General features: G+C 38.1%; 1 protein-coding gene and 1 long non-coding RNA gene across 14 annotated transcripts in view; one reads left to right on the top strand and one right to left on the bottom strand.

Annotated features, from left to right (window-relative positions):
• Window positions 1-473: 473 nt before the first annotated feature.
• LOC311289382 lies at window positions 474-9,291 on the bottom strand. Its single transcript, XR_014627115.1, has 9 exons — window positions 9,154-9,291; window positions 6,702-6,817; window positions 3,753-3,946; window positions 3,500-3,650; window positions 2,337-2,782; window positions 1,690-1,772; window positions 1,409-1,595; window positions 1,032-1,127; window positions 474-941 (listed from the first exon to the last, which is right to left on the bottom strand). It is a non-coding gene; the product is annotated as an uncharacterized lncRNA (long non-coding RNA).
• An 80-nt stretch (window positions 9,292-9,371) lies between these two features.
• Window positions 9,372-13,768, top strand: part of rab3ip (RAB3A interacting protein (rabin3)) — a 46,934-nt gene continuing 42,537 nt past the window's right edge. For 7 of the 13 annotated variants that reach the window (XM_084407358.1, XM_084407356.1, XM_084407366.1 and 4 more), the window contains exon 1: window positions 12,359-12,602. The gene's annotated coding sequence lies outside the window, so the exon portion shown is untranslated. Of the gene's footprint in view, window positions 9,951-12,347; window positions 12,603-13,768 lie in introns of those variants that run through there. The other 6 variants (XM_084407355.1, XM_084407360.1, XM_084407357.1 and 3 more) reach the window with 4 other exon arrangements.

Genomic DNA, 13,768 nt, shown 5'->3' with positions numbered 1-13,768 from the left:
CCCTAGCGGATTTTCGATGTATTCCAGTTTTTCGCACTTCCGGGTAGGCTTCATTTTTCAGATTAGAATGTTGCCACTTGTGTTTTACATGCAAGCCGCCATTTTGGCTCCAGTTCACACATACATGCACTGCCATTTTGGCTCGAGATAAGTCCAGTAGCAAATGTACATTTACCTCACTTAAACTTTATCATCCAATTACAATCAACATATAAAACATTCCTAAACTCTTTTCACATGAGTATTTTTTCTCATTTCGCTTCAAATTCACATATTTGTCACTCGTGTGTAATCTGATATTTGACTCATTACTACTGCATGCTTATGAACAAAACTAACAGTCTTTCTCAGTAACTGACCAAAAATCAACATGTACATGTTTGAAACACAGTTTTTAACATCAGTTTCGACCAGTTTTAGAATCGTTTTTGCTCACCTGTAGAATGATAAATGAAACGCTGTGAGACAGGAGTACTGGCTGTAAGCTCCGGCAAAGTTTAATTAACTCTAAAGCACCCGGTGCAGTACCTTAGTTCAACAGCGCTAAACGCCCTCTACAGGAGACAATAATAACAGCAACATTTTCTTTACCCACAACAAAGAATGTAACGATGAATTTACCCATCAATAGACAAATGTTGAAGGCACATGCATTTATGAACAATACAAAATTTTAAAGGGGTGTCCTTTTTTCCCTCTTTTATTTTAACATATACATTTTTTCAACCTACTACATAGTGGGGGGAAATTAACAACAGGAACATCTGCAGCTATAGGGGGACATTGGTATGAAAGTGGACTACCACGAGGTACAGGACCAAATTGTGAGGGGACCAACTCTGTTTTTGACATGCCCTCTAGAATGTGTGCCAGCAAAGGCCAGGGATGGATCTGACTCAGTTTTGTACCAGAAGCCAAGACATCAGGATCTGGAAGAGGACCTAAAGAAATTAATACAAACTACAGTATTAGTCTTGAACACATTAAGTTGTAGCTGAGTACATGTGTATACATACAGTGTTGTGTATTACCTGTGTAACCCTGTATAGGGTAGACTTGATTCCAGTCTTCCCAACTGACTTTGGCTTCAGGACAACAAGTTCACTCACTGCCTCTGGATGGACTCCCTTAGTATAAAACAAACAAATGCAGTGTTAAAGTATTCTGGAAACACTTTATAATAAGGTTATATACATTGACATTATGCATTTAGTCAATATGAAATAATAATGAGTAATAACAGTTCACAGATTGTATTAATCTTGGGTGATGTTCATTTATACCTTTGTTACTTAATTTGCACTCTTGTGCATTATTAGTCCATAATGCTTTGATGTTAACATGTACTTGTTTGTTTGAGTTGATACTATAGTGTTCTTACCAATTGCAGAAAAGGACAAATACATGCCTGTGTTCTTGGACGATGCCATCTCTGTGGCTCACTCGTGCAGGCCAGTGGTGGTGGGACAGACTATAAATTCAGCTGCACATAGTGGGCCGTCTGATACACAAGTGCTGTCAGATGGTTGCACAACCCTTTACCAGCTGCACATATAGGCAGAAATACAAACAACCTCTTCTGTCTCCAATGACACCTGTTTGAGAAGACAATAGTTTAGCTAATGAATTGTAATTTTATGCTGTGAGCTACATTAAAGGGATAGTTCACTTCAAAATGTAAATTAATACCGAAAAAGTTTCTGTTGTCCTCATAGTATTTGTTGCCATATTTGTCAACACCCACTCAGGCTCCTGTCTTGATATCATTTACCCTGAGAAAGACATTTCAATTATCTCTTAAATCCCATTGACTTCCATAGTAGGAAAGAAAACATACTATGGAAGTCAATGGGACCAGTAAACTGTTTGGTTACTGACATTCTTCAAAATATCTTCCTTTGTGTTCAGCAGAAGAAAGAAATTCATACAGGTTTGAAACAACTTGAGGGTGAGTATATGATGACAGAATTTTTATTTTGAAGTGAAGCAAAAGCAAGAAATACAGCTGTAGTCTGCAACCGCAGAAGCAATGAAAGAGACATAACTAAAAACCAACAAAGAAAACCTTAAGACAGGTGAAACTAAAATAAAGGGAAATAAAAATCTGCAACCGCAGTAACTTGATATCAGAACGATCTGAGTAACTCATATAAGCCAACAGGCATATTACATATAACCTCAAGTGTGTGGGGCTCCTCATTTTTCCTCATAGACCGATAACACCTGTCTCACTACCACCTTGCGATCAACTACATTAGAGACTGAACACATAAAAATGGTTAGCAATTAGAATTCATAATGTTGCAAGTGCTAACGCCAGATAGTTGTCAACTTACCTTGATAATTGTGAATAAATTCCTCAACGAAGAATTTATAGCCTTTGCTCAGCCTTGCTTCTTTAACTGTTGAGTGCCGTCCAACAATTCTGTCAACATCCTCAAATCTAAGTCGTGGCAGTGTCGAGAGAGAAGTTGTGAAATAACGCTCCATGTTCACTCTATATGAAAACACCGTAGTTTCAGCTCTGGCGGAAATCCGTTTACCCGGCGTGACGTAGTTTCCGGTTGCGTGTGAAAAAGGCGAATTATGTCGAGGAGCAGAGACGAATGAGTGCTCGGAGGTCAGCAATTTTGCAACAACTTCTCCTCCCTCCAACACGAAGAACCAGTGCCTCTCCGTTTAGAATGGCAAAGGCTTGAAAGCACTGGTTGTCTCCAAGCATGAGAACATGTGGAAATTCAGAGTCTTTTGAGCGCAGGTACTCAGCCATATTGGTCCCAATCTGACAACAACAAAAAAAAAAAAGAAAAAAAAAAGAAAGAATTGGCATCAATTTAGAACACAAACATTTAAAACTAATGTAAATACCTTTAGGAACAGTAAAGGCTATGACACACCAAGCCAACCATCGGCCAATGTTAGCACTAGTCGGACCCCTGTTGGCAGGGGTTGGCCCTTGGCCATAGCTTTTGCAGTGTGTTCCAACTTTTTGGCCCAGATGCAAATGACTCATGGCAACAACAGTTACCGTTTGATGTCACTAGTTTTTTTTTTTTATGTCGGCTTGGTGTGTCATGGCCTTAAAGGGTTAGTTCACCCAAAAATAAATACTTAAATTAAATTAAATCTGTTCATCATATAAAGCGATCAAGTCTCTTCAGAAAATTTGGAATACAATAGATTCATATGAATTAGTTTTACAATCTTTTTATAAATTTTTTGTAGCATCAAAGTGGTAATTGCATAGACTGTCAATAGTGGGACAGAAAGCTCTTCATAAAACTGCAATAAAATTTGACTGCAATAAATCTGGATGTATGACATTCATTTATTAAATTGTGTTACAAAGAAATAGTTAACAAAATGAAAATGGAAATTGTCATGACTAACAGTAATTGTAAACAGGGAAAATCTCTCCTTTTTTAGAATGACATGAGAGATAGTAATTCATTTTTAGACTGAATTATTCATTTGTAACAGTGTTCTTAATACCCATTACCTGCTGACATCAATTCTACACTGGAAAGTAGATCAAGAGATTGTTTCTCTCTGCTGGCAAACTGCAGAATCTTATCCTTAAACACAGGTACCCAATTTTCGGTGAGTTTTGAAGCGGAGTCTGGATTCAAAATGAAGAAATCCTGGGACATCTAAAAAATACAAAACAAAGGCCAACATGGCAAACAAAGTTGTAAAACAAAAAAGAAAATAGCCAATGAGCCAATGTTTTTATTTCTTAAATTTAAACCCACCATGCCTGGAGTGTCGTGGAGACGTGGATACTCCTTGAATATTTCCATGATTGTCTTGGTTCCATTGTCACGAATCCATTTGGCCCTATGGATAGACGTCTCCTTCATGTATTGCTCAACCTGACTTAGTGGCCAGATATTATTTTTAAGCCACTCTGTCATTTGAGTAGCTCTTTCTGAATCTACATTTGACTCTGTTGAGAGCAGAAATGTAAATCACAAACAGGAATTTTGAATGGGAAAATATGTTAAACTGAGGTACACACAGACACACATATACACACACATACATTATAAATATATATATATATAATGTCTGTCAAAAAAATGTCTGTCAAATCCAACGGTGTCCCATTTTTTCACAATGAATTTGACTTTGGAGTCAATGAGCACAATGCTCTGAATGGTTGCAAACTGGGGCTCACCATCAGCAGAGTGAGACACAAAAAGTGTCATTCCTGACCTGTAAGTAGTTCCTTTGCATTTAATCCAAGATGGCAAATAGACATCTGAGAACAATGGAATTCCCTCAAAACCACATTTCACTTTCTCAAAACCCTCTATAGATCCCAGGAGTGTGGTGTATCCTGGACCAACTTCAAAGTCATGTGAAAACATCTTCCCAGAGAGCAGGGTGTAGCACAACATCATCTGGTGTCGGAAAGCCTGCGTTTTACAGATATTGTGGAAATTGCAGGTTATATGGCTTAGTCTTTTGAAAAAGCCATGCTTTGCTTCAAAACGCATGCACCAGAACTGAACCAAAGGTCCAAGTTTCCTGATGGCCCCAGGATAATGAAGCATAAAGTGGTGTTTTGGCTTAAAATGCCTGTCTGGATAAAGCTCCAAAAACAGCCTATGGTGTTCCTCAATCAGATGCTGCAAAAATATAGCTGCCTCTGCAGTCAAGGCTGGAGAGAAAATCAACTCCATACAGCCAAGTAGTGAAAGTAGTAGTTCCCAGTGTTTCTCACCTTCTGGAATCAAATCTCCAATCATAAGAGGCAGCAGCCTTAGAAGGCACCACATCTGTGCTGCTGTTTGTCTCATGGACCCATCAGGGTTTTTAAGATCCTGAGGTTTGATTGCAGATTATGTTGTGGCAAATTCAAAGTTCTTTTTGGTTCAGGTCTCAAAGAAGTTTCTCAGAGTTGAGGTTCCAGGTCAGAAGAATTAACTTTATTGTACAAACAATAAAGGAGAAGCCAGCTGGTCATTCTGAAGTTATAATATCCAGCACTCATTTTTTATACCTTTTTCATATCACCAAGTCTCCAATGGATACCCTCAAAGCTATCTCTTCCCCTCTGTCACGCCTGGTGACCCTGACACAGTTAGACATGTCTTCTCAATTGGTCAAACCTTACATAATGGTGCTTTGTTTCATACAGTATTTTGACACCTTGCATACTGGGTATTTTTCCATTCTCTCATCCTTTTCAGACCTATTTTTTCATGCTTGTCATTTTCATTGCATCATACTTAGACATGAATCAAGGGAAAATTCTCCAACAATGGCTTGTTGTGACTATCAGAAAAAACATAGTCAAAGCTTGTCAGTCTATTATTCAGCTGATCAAGTGTCAAGACTTTTTGTTCAATCAAAGAATTGAGAACAAGTTTGGTTTCATAACCTCCAACCCCTTCCAGAATGTCATGCATGACATCTGGAGTTACGTTGTCAGTTACGTGATAGAACTGCAGTTTATTGAGTGAACACTCTCTTTTGATGCCAGTTTCAGTAGGGTTATTCTGCAGCAGATCAGAGTGGTAGTTAACCATGTTGCGCATTACTGACAGATCCTCAACTGTTTGTACTCTCAAAACCTCTCTTTGTACCCGACACCATCGACACAGTTTTCCCTGAGAAGCTTTCTGTGTAGCCTAGGATGCCATTAAGACCCAAGTTATCCCCACAAACCTGTGCGACTCCTGCTTTGACAGTGCCCTTGAAATGTTTTGTGACAACCTGTATTCCTTCCAATTCCAGATCTTTAATGTCAGACACAATTGGATCTAAGACAGCATTGATTCCATATGTTTTTACATCATCTGTCTTGTACACTGCCAACAAGAAGTGAGAGTTTAGGCTGGAAAGATACTCAGGATGCAAGCATTTAAGAGTAAAATAAATAAAACCTAGCTTGTGAACTGAGGTTTTTGATCCAAGTGGATTGACCATCTCACAATCATCATTGCAAATGACAAGAGGAATGGACAACTCTTTAGAAAAGAGTTCATTTGTTTTGAAGATTGTGCCATCTTTAAAATCTGCAAGACCTGTGCTTTCTTGATTTTGCCACTCAAAGATTTTCTCCATTGTTCCTGGACTTTCTAAAACCTGCTTCAGCAAAGGCTTTAGAGGAACACGCTGAAAAGTGTCTCGGACTGCCACTTGTCTAACAGTCAATGTGTCAATGTGTCTCTCGCTGTGGCCTATCTCTCTTAAAAAAGAGACTGTGTTTCTCTGTAGAGATCCAACAACATCACTGATAAGGCTGGATGTGTGATCTACAACAAAATTAACAGTACTCAACGTCTGGGAGGAATTTGACCTTCATTTCGCTAAAAACAAAGCTACTCTGTCTTGTATATTTTCTTCCTCTAACTCATCAAATTGTTCTTCAGCAATTTCATCACAGTCCTCATCACACTGCTCAACAGCATCTAAAACTGAATTTGATAAATTATCAGGCTCAACCAAAGGGGTTTCCTCCATTTCATTTCCAATGTCATTAACATGCTCCAGTAGGTGTCTTCTAAATGATCTAATAATACTGAATGTGCGATGACATCCAGCTTGAGCACACTGAAAGTAACTAGATGTAGCAAATACGTGATGTACAACCCTCAAATGTGAAAATAAAGCTCTGATATTAGGCCCCAAAGACCTTTTGCATTTAAAGCAGATGAACCCCATGCCTTCTACACCTAATACCTTGTACTTACATCAGGTGCATTCTTGAGGTACTTCTTGAATTTTAAACGAAGTCCAATAATGGGGATAAGAGAGGTCAGTGTGACATCATCTAAAAGAAGGAGGGTTTCTTGATCAATCTTCTCAGCTGTAAGAGAAAAAAAAATATGCAGAACATAAGTATTTTGATGGAGATGATGAAACATCATTTTATAATGGATGGATACACTTTTTTGGGCTTCAAATTTTGGGATGCCATTCACTGCCATTATAATGATGGATTATCCAGGACATTTTTTGGTCCCACTTTATATTAGGTGGCCTTAACTACTATGCACTTACATCAAAAGTACAATGTACTTATTGTGTTCATATTGTATTGTAAAACACTTTGGCTGATATTGAGGTGAGATACGGGTAAAGTTAGGAACAGGTGTGGTGGTATGGGTAAGTTTAAGGGTAGGGTTAGGTGTAAGGGACGTGTCAACAGTGTAATTATAAATGTAAGTACAATGAAAAAACATGTACACAATAAGTGCATTGTATTAAATTATTAATTTAAATGTTAGTACATAGTAGTTAAGGCCACCTAATATAAAGTGGGTCCTATTTTTTTATATAACTGAAAGAAGAATGTATACACCTAGGATGGCTTGAGGGTAAGTAAATTATGGGGTAATTTTTTATTTTTGGTTGAACTAACCCTTTAAGGACATTTCAAGGGAACGGCAAAGCGCTGCCGTTACTAACTGGTGTTCATTCACTCAGTTTCAGCTCAAATGCAATGCCCGACGTTATCGACTCTGGGTTATTTCATAAGGTTATATTCTTTTTAGATAGGCTATTTCTTTTTCAAGAACAAAAAAGGACAAAAAAATGTTAGGGTTAGGGTTATTGTTTCTGATGTCACAATTTCGCAAAAGTAAAATTGAAAAAAGGGGAGAAAATGGCAAATATCCATTGATGTAACCGAAAAACTAAAAAATTAACGTCTGGTTTCAATTTTTTATTTTTGCATAGCATTGTATAGTCTGAAAATTTAATTGTTAAGGTTACACAGACCATGATGCATCATGAAACATTTTATAATCTAATTGTTACCCTCAGAATTGTAATCGAATCGTGAGGCAAGTGAAGATTCAAACCTTTTCTAAAAATACGCTTGTCTGAACAGCAGATTTGATAAATTCAACAGAAAAGTCCATTTGTAATTTCTACACTAATTTTTCAGTTTTAAAGTGTCAAGTGGCTTACGATTACAATGAATCCTGTAAAATATTACTACATATCTTCAAATGTGGGAATTAACTCTTCAAGATTCCATTCTCTTAGTTTAGTTTTCACATATTCGTCCATCTAAGATAAAATTACAGATAAAATAAATTTTATGACTAAATTATGTACATCCCAATTACAGAGTGGCAAGGCAAAATTGGCGGTCATGATGCTAGTTAACATTATTGAACTAGGCAACTGTAGTCAGGTTTATAGAACTGAAAACATGTAAAACGTCTCATTGCTCTTTAATAATAGTGAAATCAGGGTCGATGATGTCAAATATACAAGACTTAACAGAGTTGAAATTAGAAGTGGGAAAATGAGACGTAACAGTTAGCTGGATTTAACACTTTTCTGCGTCAAAGCAGCATTTGGCAAAAAAAATTATTTATGATAATTTGAGTGTGTGTGTTAAACTGGTTTAACAAACATGTTGAAGTAGCCTACTCTGTTTAAATTTATACATTTTAATACAGGCTAATGTTTGTGTTTAAGCATTTTTCTTTACAATTTTGTTCTTTGTATTTGATACTCAACAGTTTTGTGGGCCAGGTTTACAGTAACAAATGGTCTGTGGTTTTATAGTTGCCCCAGCATACTTCACTGTGTGAGTCTTACACAATTACAGACACAAGTCTGAATGCTTTTCAACCAGTTTAATTCTGATCAGACACAAAAATGGTTTGTCATTACGGCATTAAAGAGAACAAACACTGTACAAATAAAATGCCTCTGTACTGCTTACTGCTTATAACTAACATATTACAAAACAATAAATGAAACAGCATTCAAGTGACTTTTCCAAGAGGCTTCAAGAGGTGTGTTTGAGCTTATTTTTATTTGATTAGGACAATACACATTACATTTCGTAGATGCACCAGTGTTAGCCATAGTACAGTTGGCTAATTTTCAACTGTAGTCCTAGTTACCTAGCATATTACAATAAACAAATTGTATAACTGTTCAAAAATAGGGCATACGAACAGTGTTCAAATGAACTCAATTTGGAATTCAACTGACCTCAATGGTATAAAAAACATTCCAAAGGTACATTAAACACTAAACAACCAAAAAAGTGTAATTTCTGTAAACTCTTATTGCAGCTGCCAAAGACATCAGACAAGCCTTTATACTTTCCTTTAAAAGTGCAATTTGTGTAAACTGTTATTACAACTGCTGAAACATTAGACAAGCTATTATACTTGCCTTTTTACAGGTGGGCGGGTGGGCGTCCTGGAGTCTACCACAGGATGGTGAAGCAGAACAGGGGACTCCAGGGCGGATCAGGCTGAGCAGGCGGCCATGGCGGAGATGACCCTTCAGGCGGCCATGGCGGAGACTTATTGCGGCTATGGGATTATGGGATTATGGGATTATGGGCAGGAATAGACACCGGCTCAGGAACAGACACCGGCTCAGGAACAGACACCGGCTCAGGCGACGTGGCGGCGACCATCTTTGCTGAAGGCTCAGGTTCAGGCGTGTCGGCGGCCATCTCTGTTGAGGGCTCAGGTTCTGGGATGGTGACAGGCTCAGGGCTGGGCAGAACCAGCGGCAAAATAGTCTCTGTGTTGGACGGGACCAGCGGCGAAGGAAGCTCTGGGCTGGACGGGACCAGGGCTGGACGGGACCAGTGGCGAAGGAAGCTCTGGGCTGGACGGGACCAGCGGCGAAGGAAGCTCTGGGCTGGACGGGACCAGCGGCGAAGGGAGCTCTCTGGGTATGCCCAGTCTCAGTCTCTGGCTCGGCGGGCATGACGTGAACAGTCTCTGGCTTGGCAGGACTGACGTGAAGTGCAGGCTCAGAAAAAAGGTCAATTAAGTCCTTCTCGTCCAGACTCTGGACGTATGGACTCTGGACGTCCAGACTCTGGACGAGGACAGGAACAGGAGACAATGGACTCTCGACGACTCCCACAGTGAGGTTGGATCCACACACCCATAAGGTGCGGTCGATGAACTCGACAAAACGGCAGGTGAACGTCGCCTAACAGCAGCATCTGGGTGAGTAGATCGGCCATCCTAAGTGCACTAACTTGTGCAACCCCAGTACTACTAGGGCCCTGTTTCCACCTGTTATTAAGATGCGTTTTGGTCGATCGGATCACAATTAGACGAGGGAGACAAATTCCCGTTTACACCTGGTGCTTAAATCCGTCTCTTTTGTCCACTTTCGACCACTTCTGTGATTTCTTTGAGAGGAGAGTCTATGGGCGGATAAATGTATGGGCTTTTTCAGATCTTTCAGTCTAATGGACGAAATAAGCTCATGCAATGTACTACTGTATAAGTTTGGTACCATTCTGGGCATTATTAGTGGGGTAATTTACGAGATACATCCTTGGATCCATTAGCGTCTGCACTAAGCCATCCGGCTGATTTCTCTAAATAAGCTCTAACTTTAATAATGTTCAACCAAGGGAAAAAAAGCTTCTGGGGGGGTGTTTGGCTCGTGGTCATGGTGCAAAGGACCCTAGGTTGATTTAACTCCGAACCATCCCTTTAACAGACTGGCAACTCTTGATAAATTTCTGATGTCGTTGACCACAAAAGCCATAGTGGTACGTCCTTTCAATGGCATAACATTGCCTTCCAATTTGCCTCAAAACCTCCTCTGCCATTGCCAGTTTGTTCACAGTTCATTGCAGTTCTTGAGCATGTAAAACATCACGCAAAAACATCACGCTCTTATTTGAATATTTATAAGCAGTCGTCATTACTATGCACATATCCAAAAACAAATTCTTGATGTCTGCAATAACAAATTTTACTAGTGAAAATTCAATTTTAACATGTAAGAATTAAATTACAGATATCAAGAATTAAATTACAGACATCAAGAAGTATGTTTCTTACAAGTTGTAATTTCATTTGTAATATCATAAATGTATTTCTGCAAGTGATGATGTCATTTTTGATAACAACAATCAGAATTTCTGATATCAAAAATTGAATTGTTGATATAAAACAATTCATATCCTACGTTTAGGCTAAATGTTAAAAGGGCGACAAAACTATTAGATATCAAAAATTAATTTCTTACTAGTTAAAATTCTGAATACACATATCAGCTTTGTATTTCTTAGTAGAAATATCATTTTTAATATCAATAATTACATTGTTACTAGTAAAAAAGCGAATTCCTGATATCAAGAATTACGTGGTTACTAGTAAAAATGTCTATTCTAGATATCAACAATTAAATTGCTACTAGTAAAAATGTAAATTTTTGATATCTGAAAATGTATTTCTGATATCAATATAATTTCAGATATCTAAAATGTCTTTCTTACTAGTAACAATCACATTCATGATATCAGAAATTAACATTGTCACTAGTGAAAATGGAATTATTGATATAAAAAATGAACATTGTTACTAGTAGCAATTCAATTATTGATATCAAAGAATAGACATTTCAGATAGTGACAATTGAATTCTTGATATCAAAAATAAAGGTTTTTACTAATAAGAATTGTATTTATGATATGTGAAATTGGAATTTCAACTAGTAAGAAATCAATTCTTGATATCAACAATTGATTTTGAATGGTAGCCTATGGTGACATTTCACTAGTGAAAATACAATGACAGATATCAAGAATTATATCTTTTTTCTAGTTGAAATTCAATTGTTGATATCAAGAATTATAATTTTAACTAGTGAAAATTTAATTGTGGATATCAAGAATTAGCATTGTTACTAGTGGAAATGTAATTTCTGATATCAAACATTGCCATTGTAGTAGAAATCTAATTCCTGATATCAATAACTATCATTTTAACTTGTGAAAACTGAATTGTTGATATCAAGGATTCATATCCTGTAAATTAATAAAAGTTAAAACGGCTTGCCATCCAATCCAGTATTCAACTATATTAATCATAGTTGACGTTGTCCGTTATATTTTAAATTATGACTCAAACTGTCCGATGCGCGGCGCTGCGGTCCAAATTATAACCTCTAACAAACAGCTGAGTGGAATTTATTATTATTACTTGAGATTAATACGTCACTTTTTATTGTTTTATGTGTATTCAAACCTTAAAGGCTACATGTTTTATAATAGAAGCGATGTAACAGCGCTTGCGCGAGCCGGTCAGAGCCTCCGCCTCATCTGACAAGATAGTTGGATGAACAGTCGTAGGCCTACTATGGCAACCGCTTGGCTCGTGAAATATTAATTAGGTAACTTCATCCTCGATCAATAGGCCTTTCTGATTGGCTGAAAGGCAGGCGTTGGTAGGCGGGCGCTGGACAGCTGACGAATAAACGAAGCTTAATACTTACCTTATGAATATTAATTAGATAACGTGCCTGAAGCTCAAATGAACGTACTTGAGAAACGTCAGCGCGACCTAATTAACATTCATAAAGAAACCGTCGCAATAGTAGGAATCGTATATTCCACACAGAACAGCAGCACAATCATGAAGCAGGATGGTGGCAGCCGGTGGCTCTGTTGTGTCTTTGTCTGGCCCTGGTTACTGTCTTTAACCGAGGACTAGTTTATCACGAGAAAGACATGCGTTATGAGAGGAAAAGCGCGAACTGTGTGATCGTGCAAGCGTTCATGTATTAATATTAATTATATTCGTGTATTTTCTTGAAGGAGGAGCGGGATACATGACAGACACACAATTCCTTCAGGACATGTGAGTGCACTTACATTAGACAGCCATCTTGCGCTTTTAACATCCATTCTTGCTTTTATTTATTGCATCAACGCCAAATCCAAAGTATTATGTCATTGTGTTAATGAGGCTTTGATGCATTATTCATAAGGAGTTTGTATCTATGACATGGTGTTGAGGATCACACTTGCAGTGCTTGAATTACAATGTCTTACTCCTCAGGGTTTGTTGAAAGCATAAATATAATAACTTGACCTCTTCATGCACGCGCACTTAAAGATAGCAGGTGTGTGTAACGTTACATATAATAATATTGAGTTGTTTCTGCATCTAGCACTGCTGGTCCATCTCACTCTGAAAGCTTAATATAACCTTAATGACAGTGTGTATGCAGCACTTGCTTCTACACTGTAGTGTATTAGCAGTGTGTGCTGAGGAGCTCCTGAGGAAATTAGTTCAGCCCCTCACCTCGTCCTGTCTTAAAACAATAAGCCCTATGTAGTAAGTTAAACAGTATGTGGGGGTTGAATGGCTTCAGGTCAGGCGGATAACGTTACCTGATCCATGTGCTGGTGACAGTGGAGTCATTGTGCACCTACTATAACCAGTGTTATTAGTGTCATCTCACATAGAAGACTAACCTAATGTACAGTTGAAGACAAATGAAATGACATATTATATTTTTATTCAAATGATTCCCAAATGCTGATTAACGGAGCAAAGATTTTTTAACACAGCATTTCTAAACATAATAGTACTTTTAGGAAACTTGGAGTGTTTATAATACAAATAGAAACAAAATTATAACCAATAATAAAAAAGTCTACAAGTCAAAATGATTAGCCCTCTTATGTGACCCTGACAGCACCATAGAGTTGGCCCAGATCCGGTACACGTGGATTCCATGTGGGCCGGATCTGGGCCGGATCTGGGCCGAAACCGTGTTGCTGTCTGGGTAATAGTCAATAGTGTATCCCTTTAGCTTGATAACTGCCTTTAGTCATTTGTGTTAGGGCTGTCACTTTTGTGAAAAATCTTCGATTTTCCTGTTCGAAGTGTTCATTGAATCGATTGTAAAATCGATTTTCCATGTCTAAAGACGTTTACATTTTAAACGCCAAATATGGTCAAATCCACGGACAAGTAACAGGCATTAGGACGAACGTAAAGAGGGCGCTTGTGTCGCG

Source organism: Rutilus rutilus, assembly GCF_951802725.1.
Source record: "Rutilus rutilus genome assembly, chromosome: 4".
Lineage (NCBI taxonomy): Eukaryota > Metazoa > Chordata > Actinopteri > Cypriniformes > Leuciscidae > Rutilus > Rutilus rutilus.
The sequence above is the reverse complement of the archived record's forward strand: the minus strand, read 5'-3'. Positions and strand labels throughout refer to the sequence as shown.